This window comes from Chinchilla lanigera, unplaced genomic scaffold (genome assembly GCF_000276665.1).
Source record: "Chinchilla lanigera isolate Chin_1 unplaced genomic scaffold, ChiLan1.0 scaffold00017, whole genome shotgun sequence".
NCBI classification, from domain to species: Eukaryota; Metazoa; Chordata; class Mammalia; order Rodentia; family Chinchillidae; genus Chinchilla; species Chinchilla lanigera.
In genome coordinates this window covers 13,742,265-13,758,447 of record NW_004955418.1, presented here as the reverse complement: position 1 = coordinate 13,758,447, position 16,183 = coordinate 13,742,265, and positions in this window count along the sequence as shown.

Below are 16,183 nucleotides of genomic sequence, written 5' to 3'. Positions count from 1 at the left end.
TTCATTTTTCTTTAAAGATAAGTGATTCATCACACATGTGGAATGAAGTTGCAGTATGTCTTGCTTTACTTCATGGTGATTTTCAATTAAATGAATGTTTTCACTATCAATTATCATGGGAAGATAACTTAAATCCACTCAATTAAACACTCACTTTTGAAATCTTTGGTCTAACGTTGACCTATCTTCATGTTAATTGAGAATACTGTCAAAGGGAAATTAATGATTTATTTAAGGATTTCTTTTCATTAATGTGAATTAGTAAACCCATTTGACTATGTTAAGAGAATATAAAAGACAGTATTTTGGAATGGGAAAGCAATATTCTTGTTGGATCATGATAACTATTAATTTATCTCTAGTCACTTTCCACAGCTAAGAAATTATACAGATGCTTTTGCCTATCGATCTTTGAATTTGGATTTTATACCTGGCATTACAGCACGTTAAAGATGAACTGTAAAGAAATTGTGCTTTGATTCCACTGTCTAGGCTGGTTATTAGTCATCAAATTTCAGTTTCTTTCTGCAGTTTTATCTCATTCATTTACTTCAGACACTTCCTGAAATTTCTTTTTACCCTCACTCTTCCACAAATATAAATGAATACATAAATGAAAGAATAAAAACAAATGTTCTTGACATCAGCGGATCAGAGAATAAGAGGAGCAACAACCATGTAGAATAACTATAACACAAAATAGAAATTGCTGGAAAAGAAGTATGATATAATGGATTATCATAAGACAAGAATTGACAAAATTTGTTTAAATGATCTCGGAAAGACACAAACAAGAACTGATATATAGTTGGAACCTATGCAGTGTGATCAGGAGTTTTTTGGGCAAAAAAGTGGAATTAAATTGAGTTAAAGATGAGATAGAATCCTAAAAGAAGGGATGAGATATTTTCTCTGAGTTAAGAATAATTAAGCAAATAAAATGATTATCTTCCTTTTTGATATTTGATGCTTAGATTTAGCTTTAAACTCTGCTTTTTACAAACATCTTTCCTATTTAAACTAATAGCAATACCTTAGTATGTAATTAATGATACAAATGTACAGCTTCACAATTTTCTCACTTATGTTACATAATTTTAGATACCATAATTTCAGCTAAAGTGAGTATGGAATATATTGATGGCTCAGCATTTCTGTGGTTTAAACAAATTGTTTTGGGTCTTAATATCCCCTTCAATGAGAGTTCACCAGTGCTATTCTCTAAGAGTTAGCAAAAGCACAGAAATGGTAACTCAGGTTAACCCTAGAAGCTGTCACTCCCAAAGAAGAGTATCCTGAAAGACTGTGAGAGAGACAGATTTGTCTGGAGAGAAGAATGTATGCCTGAGAAGGGAATATGTAGCAGTGGGTATCTTTCCCCACTCTGGCGCCTGCCCCTCTAGCCTGCAAAACCTCTGTAAATGATGAATGGTGACTGCTTCTTTATCAGACACTCAATCCATGAGGACTGAGAAGAAAATCAGATGGTGACACTTCCCAGCAATATAATCTTGGATAACTTAACTTCTTAGAGGATCACAGTTTTCCTGCATGTGAAATGGGGTTATTTTCTCCTGCGGAGATGTGAAAATGAACTAATCCACATATGGTAGAGCTATGTAAATGGCACAATGCTTTGTCCACCTTCTCATCACTGGAAAGTCTGTGTGTCTTGAGAGCATGTACACTGCATAAAGCAGCTCATGGGGACAGAAGGAGGCAGCCCATGGCAAGCGGCATCGGTCTGCCAATGCCAGGAGAGGAACTTGGATTTTGTTCGATGTCTCTCAGTTCAGGATTCTTCCCACTATAGAATGCTGGCTTTCTCTATGTGTTTGTGTTGGAGATAAGGACCTGGAATATTGCTGTGTTAGCAGTTTTGCCACTAAAAATGACCACTTAGGAAAAGCATGTTTGTGGCCCATCTGCTTTCATTGTGGGAGCTGTAAATGTAGAAAGAGATAAATTACTCCCCATTAATCTATGCCGATGAGTGCGTTTCTTTTAAAATTCTTGGAAGTATCTGTCATTTTGTAGTTAATACTACACTAATTCACACTAATGACTTGAGAATTCCTGAGAGATACCTAAATTGCACAAACGAGTAGTGATGAACATGCAAAAGCAGCATTATAAAATGAGGAATGACGAATGCAAAGATGCATTTGCTTTATTTATTTGAACGAGGGCAGTTTATTTCCTGTAACTCATAATCAAGTACTGCTGTAGAATAGTAAATGCATGGAAGTTGTTTTATGAAAGTCATAAAGCCTGAATGGGAGGCTTCACCCAAGCCCATCACCATTATATCCTTACTAAATAGTGAGTTAAAGATGGCAGGTTATGTATTTTTAAAATTTTTTTGTATGAGATTCTATTTAAAATTGTGCTGCTTCCAGAGGACATATGGCGGGCTGGGGATTTAGCTCAGCAGCACAGTGCCTGCCTGGCAAGTGCAAGGTCATGAGTTTGATTCCTGGTACTGGAAGAAAAACAAAAAACAAAACAAAACAAAACAAAACAAAAAAACAAAATAAAACAGAAGACATACGGGACTTGATGGCTATTTTTTTCCTCTACTTGCCTTTGAAATGAGAATAAAAATTCCTAAATAGCTGAACTGTTAAAAATAGAGACTCTTAATTTGGCTGAAGCATTTGACTAGGAAAGCTAAGGTCATGGCCAAGCTCACAGAGAAGTTCTGTGCTGTGAATACACACAAGACCCAACCTGATAGACCTTCTCCATCACCAGTGGCAACTGGACGGATTTCAGGAATGATACATTTCCTGTATGTCCGCATTCCAGAGGCCAAGCTCCTGAAGGGTGAGGCTTCTGCTCTTGGTATTTGTATATGTTTACTCAGTTTTCAGTGCTCAAGCTTCCCATAGTCAGGGTGCTTCTCTTTGTCTTCCTCTGGGTTCTCTCAAGTCCCGCGATACATAGTGACGCTTAATATATGCTGCTAACCATAATAAGCTTGAGTGATTTTATTTAGCATGACTAAAGAATAGCTGACTGCATATTTCCTTGGTTTGTGAATTTCCTTCATCCCATAAATTTTGGTATAAAATAAAGCTAGTAGATCACAGTGAGAAAGGAAGAAGCAATGCTAGTATCACCTAGAAAAATATCCAATATTTTCATTTATATCTTTAATAAGGTACCATATGAATAAGTTCAAAAAGCTGTCATAAAAGCTTTCACTACTACCGAAACATAATGTGAAGTATTCCTGACTGGAAATTGTGTTATTTATTCTAGATGATTTATCAATTATTCTTTCATTAACAGTGTGAAGCTGGGATCCATACAGAAATGATTTTAGTAGCCTGTTCATATACTTTTACCTAGTTAAATCATGATAAGATGAATTTTTACTGCCATTTTCCATTAAGTGAAAAATCAGTATTTAAAAGTAGGGATATTATTAGTCATTTAAAACATCTAAAAGCTTATAACCTATGTAAACCTAAAACAGCAAATCCATAATATATCTTAAGCCCAAATTTTCTCCCTTTATCTTTGTGAGCATAGTATATATCAAATGAATGGGAATAAAGTAATATATGTACATATATATGTCTTAATTTTTATTTTTTTTTATTGAATGGAATGTGTTGATCAACTGCTAATTATAGTTCATTAATTTAGAAACACAGGAAATCATAATGTAAAAATATAGAAAGAAAACATGAAACAACAAACATGTCGGTATAATTTTTATCTATTTTCTCTTTGTTCTCCTACTGTCTTAGGTAGATTTCTCTGGCTCATATTATATTATGAATTCAAAACTGGATGCATTTTGGCAGTTTATAAATTTTAAATCTAGAAAGAAAACTTGAACCTCATTTATGCGGTATGAAGTAATATAGTGTGGTCAGAAATATAAATGTCAAAATCCACAAGAGAGCGAAGTTGCCAGCTTAACTCAGGTTTAAAATCTGTTGGATAAGAGCGATAAAGCCCGAAAAATTCTTCTATATATTCTTCTGGATAGTTTTTGGTAGCTCACAGGCACATACACGGGGTGATCAAAATATATGGTGAATATTTAAATTAAAATCAATTATTACAGTAAAAGATGCACTGCCATTAATCCGCCTTAGAATATTACCATACATATCCTATTATTCTTGTCATTTTCTTGATGTTGTCGTCTGTGTCTTTATGAGCAGTGATCAAAAATACAGTGAGTGCTGGCACTGAGCTGAGTTCTACCCAATGGAAAGGCAAGCTCGTGAAAACTTTGTGGTGTGTCTTCATCCACCGTACTCACTGGGTATAGTATTGTGTGACTTCCGGCTTTTCTCAAAAGTCAAAATGATTATAAAAGGTAAATGTTTTTAACTGATTTGGGACAGCAAAATTTCCACCACAGCGCAACTAAAGACACCCACAAAAGAGGACTTGCAGAATTGCTTCAGAAATTAGAAAGAGAGGTGAGACAAATGTGCTGGAAGCAAGAGGAATATTTTGAAGAGGATTAATGCCAATGTTTCTTTTACCATAATAGCTTTTAAAAAAATTTCAATGTTCATTTTATATTCTGATCATGTTTAATGTGCAACCCAAGATACCAGCATTCAAATTCTAGCTTCATAATATACTAGTTATATGATCTTGGATATTTGAATTAACTATTTTAAATGTCAGTTTACACATTAGTTAGGTTAAAATTAACAGTTGTATCTCTGTCTAGGAAATGTGCTACAGAGTGTATGTTACCAGACAGATAAAGTTTTAAATTCATATGATGTCATTCTTTTAATATTCAAAAAGTAAAGGTGATGTTGTTCCTCCTTCCAGTTATCCAGGAGGAAAGTGATCTTCACCTATGTTTTCCTTCAATTAATCCACTATCATGGTACATTGTACCAGGGAGTATACTAAATATGACAAAATATAAGTTGGGATTGGGCCCCAGCCACTGACCTAGTGAAGACTGGTAGTTAATGAGGACATGTGCCAACCACCCAGGAGAATACAGTGAAGTATATATGAGGTGCCAGCGTGGCCCAAGAAATGAAAAATGTCAGCTGGCACATAAACAATACAAAAGACTTCATGAAAATATAGCATTTGAGTCTAGAACACTAGTGGAGAATCTTCGAATTCACATGAATGAGGTTGTGGTGTCTTGAACATTCCTGGAAATAAAAAAAAAAAAGATCAAACACACAATTCCTAAAGTTGAATGGAGCTTGGAGAATACTGGACAGCCATAAATTTAAAATCAAAACATTTTATGATTTTCCATTGTTTACAAGATTTGAATAAACAGCAAAGAATTAAACTTCTCTCAAACCCCTAATCTGGGCCAGTTCTTCGCTCAAATGAAGTTGATTCCTTTTCCCTACTAGGAATTGCTCTATGGTAGACACAAACTGCTACAATTGTTTGATCTTATTTCACAGGATTAAAATGCACTCATCAGCCTGAATTATTTTTTATTAGGTCAATATTTAGTGAACAGTCTGACTCTTGACTGTGGAAATAAAAAATGTGCTAGCAGAGGGCATGACTCTATTTTCTATCACTGATCATCAACTTGACAAAGTTGTTTTATTAGACTATTTCCCTAAGTTTATAAGACCTTGTTTTTTATTTAATTTTTAAATAAATTATTCCAAATTTTACATATAGATAAGTCCAATAATTCTGTTATTGGTGTGTAAAGTGATATATACTTTTCTATGTTTATCCCTCATGTGAGGCCCCTAATTTCACTTTTATGGATGTGTGATTCAGTGAACGAGACACAAAAGTGTGCTAATCCTGTCGTTGTTGCTGTGAATCTGTGTGTACTGTAAGTTTTAGTTTCATCTTATTTTCACTTGTTGAGCTTTCACTGACTTCTTTATGTGATATTTAGTGCATGCCATCTGGAAAGGACAGTGGTATTTCTAGAGAGTTCTATGGTCTGAGACATTGGAAAAATCGTACTTCCAATATTAATTCAGTTTTCTAATGATACCTAGCATTTTGTTTTTAAAGATTTGCCCAAGGAACACTTTAAAAGGTTTTTCTTTCAGGAGTCCACTCTTCTAAGAAAATTTTTTTTCTTCCCAGCAGTTGTATTTCTAGGGGGAGAGGGAGCACAGTGGTCTCCTTAATGTAAATGATTAAATCAAAGTAACTTGAGATATAAAGCTGATTTAAATACTCTTTTTTATAACCAGTTGTGTGCTCTGAGGTATCTGTGGGGTTTTATATGTTTAGATATGCACTTCATATTTTCAAAATTTCTACAATTTTATTTTAGTTTATTAGTACAGGTATGTACTACATAATATTTACATTACTTGTGTGAGTTGGTACATGTACATAAGATATCTTAGCTGCCTTTTATGTCCCCCTCCTTTTCCCTCTCCCTGTCCAGCCATCTCTTGGTCTCCTTCCCCATTTTCTGGTACATGTTTTCAGTTCATAATATTTACATTCTTTGTGTGCAGTTGGTACATGGACACAGCACATCCCAATTCATTTTTTTGTTTTTTTTTTTCTGGTACCGGGAATCGAACTCATGATGTTGACCAATTCTTATTTTCATAATTTTTCAGATGAATTTTATTTCAGTATTTAACCACTAATAGCTGAAACAAATGTTATTTTATAAAGATTTTGATAAAGGTATATATTTGTCTTATTTTAATTTTTATATCTTATTATCCTATTTTTGACTTTGCAAAATTAAGATATTCCATATAGTTTCAAAGTTTTATGGACAATTTCCTTATCTTATTTCTTCCACTAAAAGGTGTAAATGTGTGTGTGTGTGTCTGTGTGTGTGTGTGCCAATGTCCCTTGAGAAATATTTTTTCCTATTCTTTTTACATAGGTAAGAACTAAAACACTTTATTTTAAAAATACCCAAGTAGAAATATCGTTTAAAAGTATACAAAGCTCTAGTGCATATGTTGTTAGTAAATCAGAATGGAATAAACTATAGTATGATATTGGGACCACCATCTAAACCTGTAGTTAAATGTACTGTTTCTGAATCTCTAAGTAAACCAAGTGCAATTCTTCTGATTTCTTAATTTTCTAATTAATTTTGAATGGATACTTCAACATGCCTTTTATGGAACAATTATATCAACTCTGTTGAGAAAGACACACTCAAAATCAAACTCAGATTATGATCCTTGGACCAGAGGCATCAGCATCTTCTGAGAATATGTTAGAAATGCAGAACCACAAGTCCTATCACCAAACTACTTAATGTAATTCTGCCTTTTTTTTTTTTTTTTTTGGTTTTTCTCTGGTACCAGGAACCGAACTCACAACCTTGTGCTTGCCAGGCAGGCACTTTTGCCGCTGAGCTAAATCCCCAGCCCCAAAATTAGGTCAAGTTCTTTTTTTTTTTTTTTTTTTTCCGGTACCGGGAATCGAACTCACGACCTTGTGCTTGCCAGGCAGGCACTGTGCCACTGAGCTAAATCCCCAGCCCCTGTAATTCTGCCTTTTAACTAGATCCCCAGGTGATTCATGTGCACATTAAAGTTTGAGAAGCACTGCTTTAACTGCACTATTATTAATAAGAAATGATGTGTAGTGGATACCTGAAATTCTCAATGAAACACAAAGGTCTTTTACCAGCCTTTTGCTGATACATGAAAAATTTCAAAGAAGTTTTAGAGAAATTCTTTGGTACATGAAATAGTTTATGAAGTCTATGACAGCAGAATAATAGTATGAGACAAGAAATGATATGGAATGCTTCTCTATTTTCTCCCTGGACTTAGCCCTTTTTCATTTCTCCTCTTCAAAGGGGCAAGTTGATCTCTTCCTTGTTGGAAGAGAACAATGTGGTGTGAGCCAAAGCACAAACTGTAATCGGTCATAGTGTTCCGAAGGCTAAACCGAGAGACCAGAGATCTCAGAATTAAAAATGAAAGCTATATTTATCCCAAAGAGGTGTTTTGTCAGCAATGCATTTGTTTATTTATTTTAATTCAGGTATAAATGAGCAAAATGATTCTTGAATGTATGCTTCTAGTGATCTCGGAAGAAGTGTATGGGCCCCTTTTGGATTAGGATAAATCTCCCCATCCAACAAGCTGGATGGAAGCCAACATAAAAGTTAAAATACATTATAAGAGCACCATGAGCTAACACATAGTACTACATATGTGCTAAGTGCTGTTCTAAGTGACCACTGCATGATGTGGAGATTCAGATATTTGGTTATCTATCCTCACTTACATAGCTAGAATATGTTGAATGTTTTTATATTTATTTTTTCCTGACAAATAATTATGCACACTGATGTGTATACAATGCAATGTTTTGTTCTATATACGTGTTATGCGAAGACTTGATCCAACTATTTAACTGATCAATTATCTTATCATCTCATTTATTTGGTTAGAACATTAAAAACCTATTCAAAACTAACCTTGTTATAGTACTAGTCCCTGAAAAATTGTTATAGGTAAAGTTGTATGCCCTGCATGTATCATATTTATATGTGTCACACATGCTTCACTTCCTTCTCTGCACAATGGCAACAGTAGACGAATCCTGGGCTGTTATAAGCCTAGCTGATTCAATAGAAATAGTATGGAGAACACTGCGATACACTGAAGGTGGCTATCTTCATCATCAGCAGAGCTCTGTGTGCTGTTCTGTCCCCTTCCTCAGGGTAAGCACACGAGGAAATGAGTCTATGGGCCCTGTGTGTCTCAGCCTGCAGGTCTCCGCTCCCCACATTGAGCAGGGCATTTGTAGGGCATTTCTCTGGAAAGGGATGGGGCGCCTCTGGGGTGGTGGGTCCGCTCACTCCAGTACATGTGCAGTGTTTGTCACTTGCACACCTTCTTTTCTTTGTAGTTCAGTGGTTAACACAGTAAGAGTAACCTTGAACCAAACCCAGTCATCATGTTTCCTCATTTGACCCTGTGCCAGTATTCTGAGGTTAGTGTTTAGTGCTTGACATTCGTTTCTGTCTAATAACCTTCCTACTTCCCATCCACTACAGCAGGTAAAATTTAATGAAAGGGAAGTTATATAACAAGAAAACTAATAATATATTGTAGTAGACAAAAAGGTGAAGACTAGTTTGAATGTAGGTCACTCAGATTCGGTAGTGCTGTGAACTAAGGGATTAGTTTTCAGATTTCCTGTGTAGCCCAGAGGCAGTAGGTGTTCCACTGTGTGGTAGCTGCTGATAGGAGCTGTATTGTTTTAGAACAGGAGAATTTTACATTTCTATGGAAAATGTTGTGATGTTATATCAATATACACCATTGCCACAAAATATCTCTTAGTTTTATTTTCTTCCTCATTTCTTACAACAGAAATAACATCCCTCAGGCATCTGTAAATACTTTTTGAGGAAAATATCACCTTCACTGAAAAGAATTAAAAAGGAATTTAAGCACCAGGCATAATATTACTAGCAAGCTAGCTGGAACTATACAGTTGCTAGGAAAAATAGTACTTGATAAAGTAGACATCTTAGAAAAGGCAATAACATGATTTTTATAAAAGAATTTCAGATAAAAAACACAAGATGGAAATTAATTACAATGAAATTTAGAAGAAAAGATTATCGTACTTGTGAAGGGGCTGCATAAAAGAATTTATGTTATTGTATAAAATTTTGGTATTGTATAAAATTAACAGATGGAAAACACTTCCAGGATGTCAGCTGAATTGTGACTATGGATTCCTCAAATACGTCAGAAAATTCTGACTTTTGGCAGATGTGCATAAAAACAAAGAAAACTTTTATACACTGGAAAAATGCATATGTTTCTGTGTCATCGAACACACAAAATTTAGAATATGATAGCTGTTGATATCGTCAATAAAATCACCTTGCTTAGCATATGTAAGCCACATTTCTGGTGGAAAAAATTCTATAATTTTGTGAATATGAGCAAAAACAATGGCACCTAGCACAATTATAGTAGAATTTCTCCTGAGAATGGATTGTTGCTCAGTCATGTGGACTATATTATCTCTTTTGAAAATGTGCACTTTTTGTTTTATTCAGCTGAGTGTTCAGTCTTTCTGTCAAGCAGCATGGCCTGAACCATCTAAGAAGAAACACTTAGATTTTTTAACATGTGCTTATGTTAATTTTCTGACTGGAAATAAAACTGGTTTACTTTTTTCTCTAGCTTCAACTATTAGATTGTACTTTTTTTCTGGAGAGAAAGGGTTGTTCAGCTTTCTTGGGAAAATTGCTTTTGAATCTGAAATTGAATTTAAACACTTAGACATGGTACAAATGTTATGAGCCATTTTCTTTAAGTTGATGTCCCTATGATTTAATAACCAGAAAAGCACAGGCATTTATAATTTCCTAACAGTAAAATTGTTTATGATTATTATAATAATTATAAACAACTTTTAAATTATAATAAGGATTAAATACAGAAAAGATTCATCCACAAGAATAATTAATTTCTTATTCAAGATTGATCCTTTGCATATTCAGATCACTTTGTGGACATGAATAAAAATATAATGAATAAAGAAGAAAGTAAAAGTGTTGTATAAGAATAGAGAAATAAAGCTTAAATCCACAGATAAGTACTGTTTCTTTTTTTCCCAATTTAATGCTATTAATAGTTAATAACAATATTAACTTTTATTTCTTACATGCCGAGTACATTAAATGTAATCTTTTATATGACAATGCATTTTATTCTAATTAATAACTAATTAAAATGATAATGCTCTTGATACTTGAAAACAGGGAAGACAGGTCCCTAGGGAAGAAAGCACCTCAACGTTACAAAGGATGGATTGTGTAGGGCTTGGGCCACTGGGTTGCTTTCTAATACAAATACACCTTTGCTACAGGGCTTGAAAAATTTATTTCTCTTACTCAAGCCCTGTACAAGGCCCAGAGAAAAAGATTTTACATCTGCATTGTTCTGTCAGGCACTTGGTCTGTAAAAGTTCCTGTCTTGAGCCATTGATTTGGGGGACCTGAAAGTTTAAAATAAAATGGATGTGCTTTATCTTACTAAATTTCATGTGGTTTAAAAATATGCTGAGGAGGGGCTGGGGATTTAGCTCAGCGGCAAAAGCGCCTGCCTGGCAAGCTCAAGGTCGTGAGTTCGGTTCCTGGTACCGGAGAAAAACCAAAAAAAAAAAATATGCTGAGGAATTTATAATGTTTATTTGCAAGTAATACTCCGCTGTGACGAGGATACTAGCAGTAGCATTTTTAAGCGGCAGAATACTCTAGCTGATAAGGTAATACTTGCGTTAGTTTAAGTTCCTTGGGGAGGGATTTTGCTTTTCCTGAATGGAGTATTGAATTGAACAAGTACAGGACAAATGGCCGTCCACTATTTAATCCTCTTACAATGCTATTTGCATTACACAGCAGCATAGTAGGGACTGTCAGTGTTCCCCCCCCCCCCAATTTCTTCCCCTGGGAAGCCTCTTCCTTTCCTCCGTCAGCTTGGTGGGTTGTAGTCTTTCAGTCATGTGCTCTCCCTCTCCAAGCTTGGGTGGATAGCTAATACCAGCAAAACCATACAAAGGCAGCAGCAGTCTAAAGAGATAATCTATTCATTCCTGGCCTTTATTGTCCTTTTTCCTATGTTTCCACGTGTCTGGGATTTCATAGATTAGTCTATGTTTTAAGTAAATATTCCTTTAAATCCTCCAGTTTTTAAGAAGTTCTCCCTAGAAAATCGGTGAGATCCTGGCTGCTCAGAGGACTGTCGCCTGTGGAGAGGGAGGTCAGCACTTGGCAACTGACAAGAAGTTGCCTGTGACACAGAGGTTCACACACAGCATGAGGAAGGCTCTTTCGAGCTATTTTGAAACTTACTGTCTCTGCTGCTGGTGCATGTATACAGCTGCTGTGATATTCCAGCTCGCATGTTCCTGAGGATACACAGGTGTATATGCTTCTTTTTAAACACAAATAATCAAATTTTTTATTTTAAAATGAATGACCTGTCATGCTGAGGTGACATTTTTCCCCAAGTAGTTATAACTATGTTGAGTTTTATATAAAAGTTGACTAAGGAAGCCCATTCAAATAAATAAGCTTTATAGTCAGGCAGATATCATCAAAAAAGCCCTGCTGGCTCATCATCCAATACATTGTAAGTGAAAATATGGATATCACCATCATGCAGAAGAAAAACAGGGTTAATATCTCACAGCTCTATTACCGACACTCGGTTTCTTCTCATATTAGAGTCAGGGAAGCATAACATTTCTGTGGTTTCCACCATCAGCTTTCCATCACAAAGCCAAGAACTGTTTATGAACTTGTCTTTGTTACTTCAGTATTGATCCTTACCTCTGAAGGCTTCCTCCAATTTTCTGTCAGAATACTTTCACAAGAATCAGAATAATCAGAAATTACTCTCTGGGAGCAAATTCCTATTGGGAGGAATGAAATTAAAATATTAAAAAGTTAAAAAGGAGGCTGTGACCTAATCCTCCTCTTATTTAATTTTAACTAGCAAAATCTGTTATAGATTTATTATAAGTTTTAAATATTTTTCTGTCTTGGTGAATAATAAGGTAAACTTCTTTATATATTAACTCTGTGGGTATGGGAAATGAGTTGGAAGGGGTAGGGAAGCTATATATAATCTTCTATTGATAAATAACATCTAAATCCTCCATTCTGTATGCATAACTTCATTTTCATCAATTAGCGTCCTGACATAAGAAACTGTAAAATCACTACTGGGCAAAATTCTTGATGTTTTCAACTCTTGGCCAAGGTTACTAAACTCTTATAGTGTCTGCTGTTTCTTCTTGCCTTTAAAATCTACTGAGCCAAGACAATTATGCACCTATTATATTTTTTTTTAAATCCCTTTCAAAGAAGTAAGCCTCAAGGCCCTGGACCCAGCAGGGTAGATATCTAAGAACCACCAAAGCAAGATGTGGGGGCTGCAAGGTACAGGACAAGCACCTTAGGGAAATTTGGAAGCATCAGAGGTTGACCATTAATTAAATGCATAGTGGATAGTGCAATTGTAATTTCTTCCTAAAGGACCCTGGAACACATCCTAAGACAAGGGACTGGAGTGCAGACACAGCACTGAGCCAGCTGGTCTAGAATGGGCTTTAAACAGAGAATTGCTTCATCACCTTGAAGCACCAGAGCCTAAGTCTAAGTGATCTTTACATGCTCTGTGCATGTGCTGTGGCTTGCAGCTGATGAGGATGGGTTTGAACATTCTCTTCCAGAACTTGCCTAGCAGTGCAGTAAATCTGAGACTCCATCCATTTAACGTGGAGGTAATAGTATATCCAGGGGCATTCTAGTGTTTGCAGTTAGACTTCCATGACCATTGGTTTCTCCCAGACAAACTTTTTCTAGTGGACCAGATATTGGATAGAGAGCTGCTAATCTTATGAGTCCTTAGAACATTATACAGAATGTTAGGACATGTTTCTAAGTTACTAGTTAGAAAATTGGTTCTCAATGGGTGGACATAGTAGGGAGGGATTAAAACACGAAAGCATAGGTAAATTTGCTTGAATGGTGGCAATTAGCAACAGAAAATCACTGTGCTAGTGTCTTCAACTGCTTAAATGTGTATATGTCCTTAAGGCCATTCTGTGTGGTCTATCTGATGTCCAGGTCTTTGGGTGAGATGGGCAGGGTGCGGAGGTAGTACAGATCACAGCCATAATGTCTCTGAAAGGTACTGTGAGTAGACATGTCGTGCTGATTCTGGCATGGGGTTCAGGTAAAGTAATCTATTGTTGATCAAACATCTATAAAGGATTACTAGTCAATAAAGCAACATCTTGCAAGAAGTACATTTATCTCATTGTTCTCTCCTTTGGTAACTGAACTTGACTATTACATTTCATGAAGGATATAATGTGACCAATTCCAGGCACTTTGATCAAGTGTTGGCATGAATTCTTTTATTACATGCTTTGTAGAGTCCAAAATATTTTTATTCTATTGGAACCTTTATCTGAAAATGAGAATTTATTTAAATCTAGTCAAAATTATACTCATTTATCAAAAATAAGTGGTATATGATTGATTTGAGATACATATTTTATTTCTTCCTCAGTAAGAAAATGGTGGAGTATGGTAGCCTTTATGACTAAGGGCTTGATTCTTTTCCTTCAGGTGTTAAGGATGTTACGTGCATCTCATGGCTTCCCTCCACTTGCTTTGCTAGGGAAGGATCATTTTCAACAGGTGACAACAATTACTTTGTGTCTAGCTCATGACAGCATTGAGCTCCGTATTTGGAGCTTAAGTAAAGGAAAAGCAGAGCCACAGGACATGAAGACTGGAATATAATTTTAAAACCATATTCAGATTTTAAAACAAATGTTAAAATTGATCATATAAATAATGATATCTATGAAGGGATGTATTAAATGCCTATTGGGTGACTTGGCCTAGTAAGGAAGTTTGGGAGGCCCCTGAGGAAACTATCTGGTCCCTGAGAGGTGAAGAAACACTAGGGAAGGGGGATATTCTAGAGAGTAGGAGTACAGCATGGGAAAGTGCCATTCCATGTTGGCTGGTGAGAGCAAATTATCTGAGAGAAAATGAAAAAAAACTGAGGTGGTTGAGGTGACAGAGAAAGGAGAATGATGTAAGTGATGCTAGGGCTCATTGTGTGACTTCAGTGAGAATGCTCTGGATCTTTTTGACATGTTAAGGTACATTGTTTTAGTCAGGTGTGGTGGAGCACACCTGTAATCCCAGCACTCAGGAGGGTGAGGTAGGGGGATTGCCACAAATTGGAGGCTAGCTTAGACTACATAGTGAGTTCAAGGCCATCCTAAAGTACATGCAAGATCCTGTCTTTGAAAAATGAAGGCTGGTTTGAAATACACAGCAAGATCTTGTCTTTAAAAAAAAAAAGAACAAGAAAGAAAAGGAGTGTTGTCTTTATTCTAAGAATATTTGGTATCTGTCAAATAATTCAAAAGCAAAAAAATAAAAATGGCATCTATTTCTTGGAAAGACAGCTCTAGCTTCAGCTTGGGAACCTGTTGGAGAAGGGGTACAAGTGTGTTTTAGTCTTTTTCTATTTGAAGAAATAGCTTTGTTTTTGGATTTGCAACTGTTGCAAGTTCACCTTCAGTACAGTAGTGTTTAGTGGATTCTTTTAAAGCTATCTGGCTCTAGTCCTCTCTCACTATGTGTAATTCTAGCTGCGCATTAGAGGCAATGCTCTGTCTCTGGATGCGGTGGCTTTCCAACCGGAGCGCTCTTAGCTGTATCTTTGTCTTTTGCGGCCAGCGTTTTGTGCTCTTGACACAAATCATGTCAAATATCATTAAAACAAAAATGCAACAGAAATTTCTCCTGCATGTCTTTGAGGGTCCATAAAATAAACCATAAAATCATAATTGTGAGGGCAGCTGTTCTGGAACCACTGCTCTGGTCTTTGGACAAATATCCTAACCAACAAATTCCCTCTTGATAATCACCTTACAGTTTGAATATAATCTGCGTACCTCATTCTCAAGACCTAGAACTTACTTTTCTGTATAAGTGACATTTTCAATCTGAAATGTTAGTTTCTTACAATGTTCACCCACAAAACCTAAGAAAAAGAGAAACAGAGAAGTATTCTTGAATGTTATTAGGTGTTATTGTTACTATTTGATAAATTGATGTTTCTTCACTTAATGCTCATAATCACAGGTGAAGCTGTTGTAATATCTGTGCTATGGCTGAAAAAAAGGATTTATATTTTATGAATACTTTACTATAGACAATAGTATACTTTTCAGGCTCGACCTAAAATAGTAGGAGAATGTCATCCATTCTTTTGCTGGAACAAAGGGGTTAGGTAGGGAATTTATTTTTTAATGAGCAGCGCTGGGGAATATCCAACCATGAGTCACTAATGGAGAGATAATTAGGAGGAAGGAGTGAGGTTATAGGTGTAATCCCAGTTATAGAAAAGTTTTTGTAGAATAATCTATCAGTCATCATTAGTCTTTTTGTCTTTTTTTTTTTTTTTTGGTATTGGAATCGAACCCAGGACCTTGCACTTGCCAGGCAGACGCCATGCCACTGAGTGATATCACAGACCCACTCACCATACCTCTTAAACTACCATCTCCACCACAGCATGCCCACCAACAAAACACCTCCCAGCACCACCGTAACTGCCCTCATCATCGCCATTGTAAACATTTACTATTTCTAGTAGCATCAACAAACCATTAGGCAAAATACCAACACCTG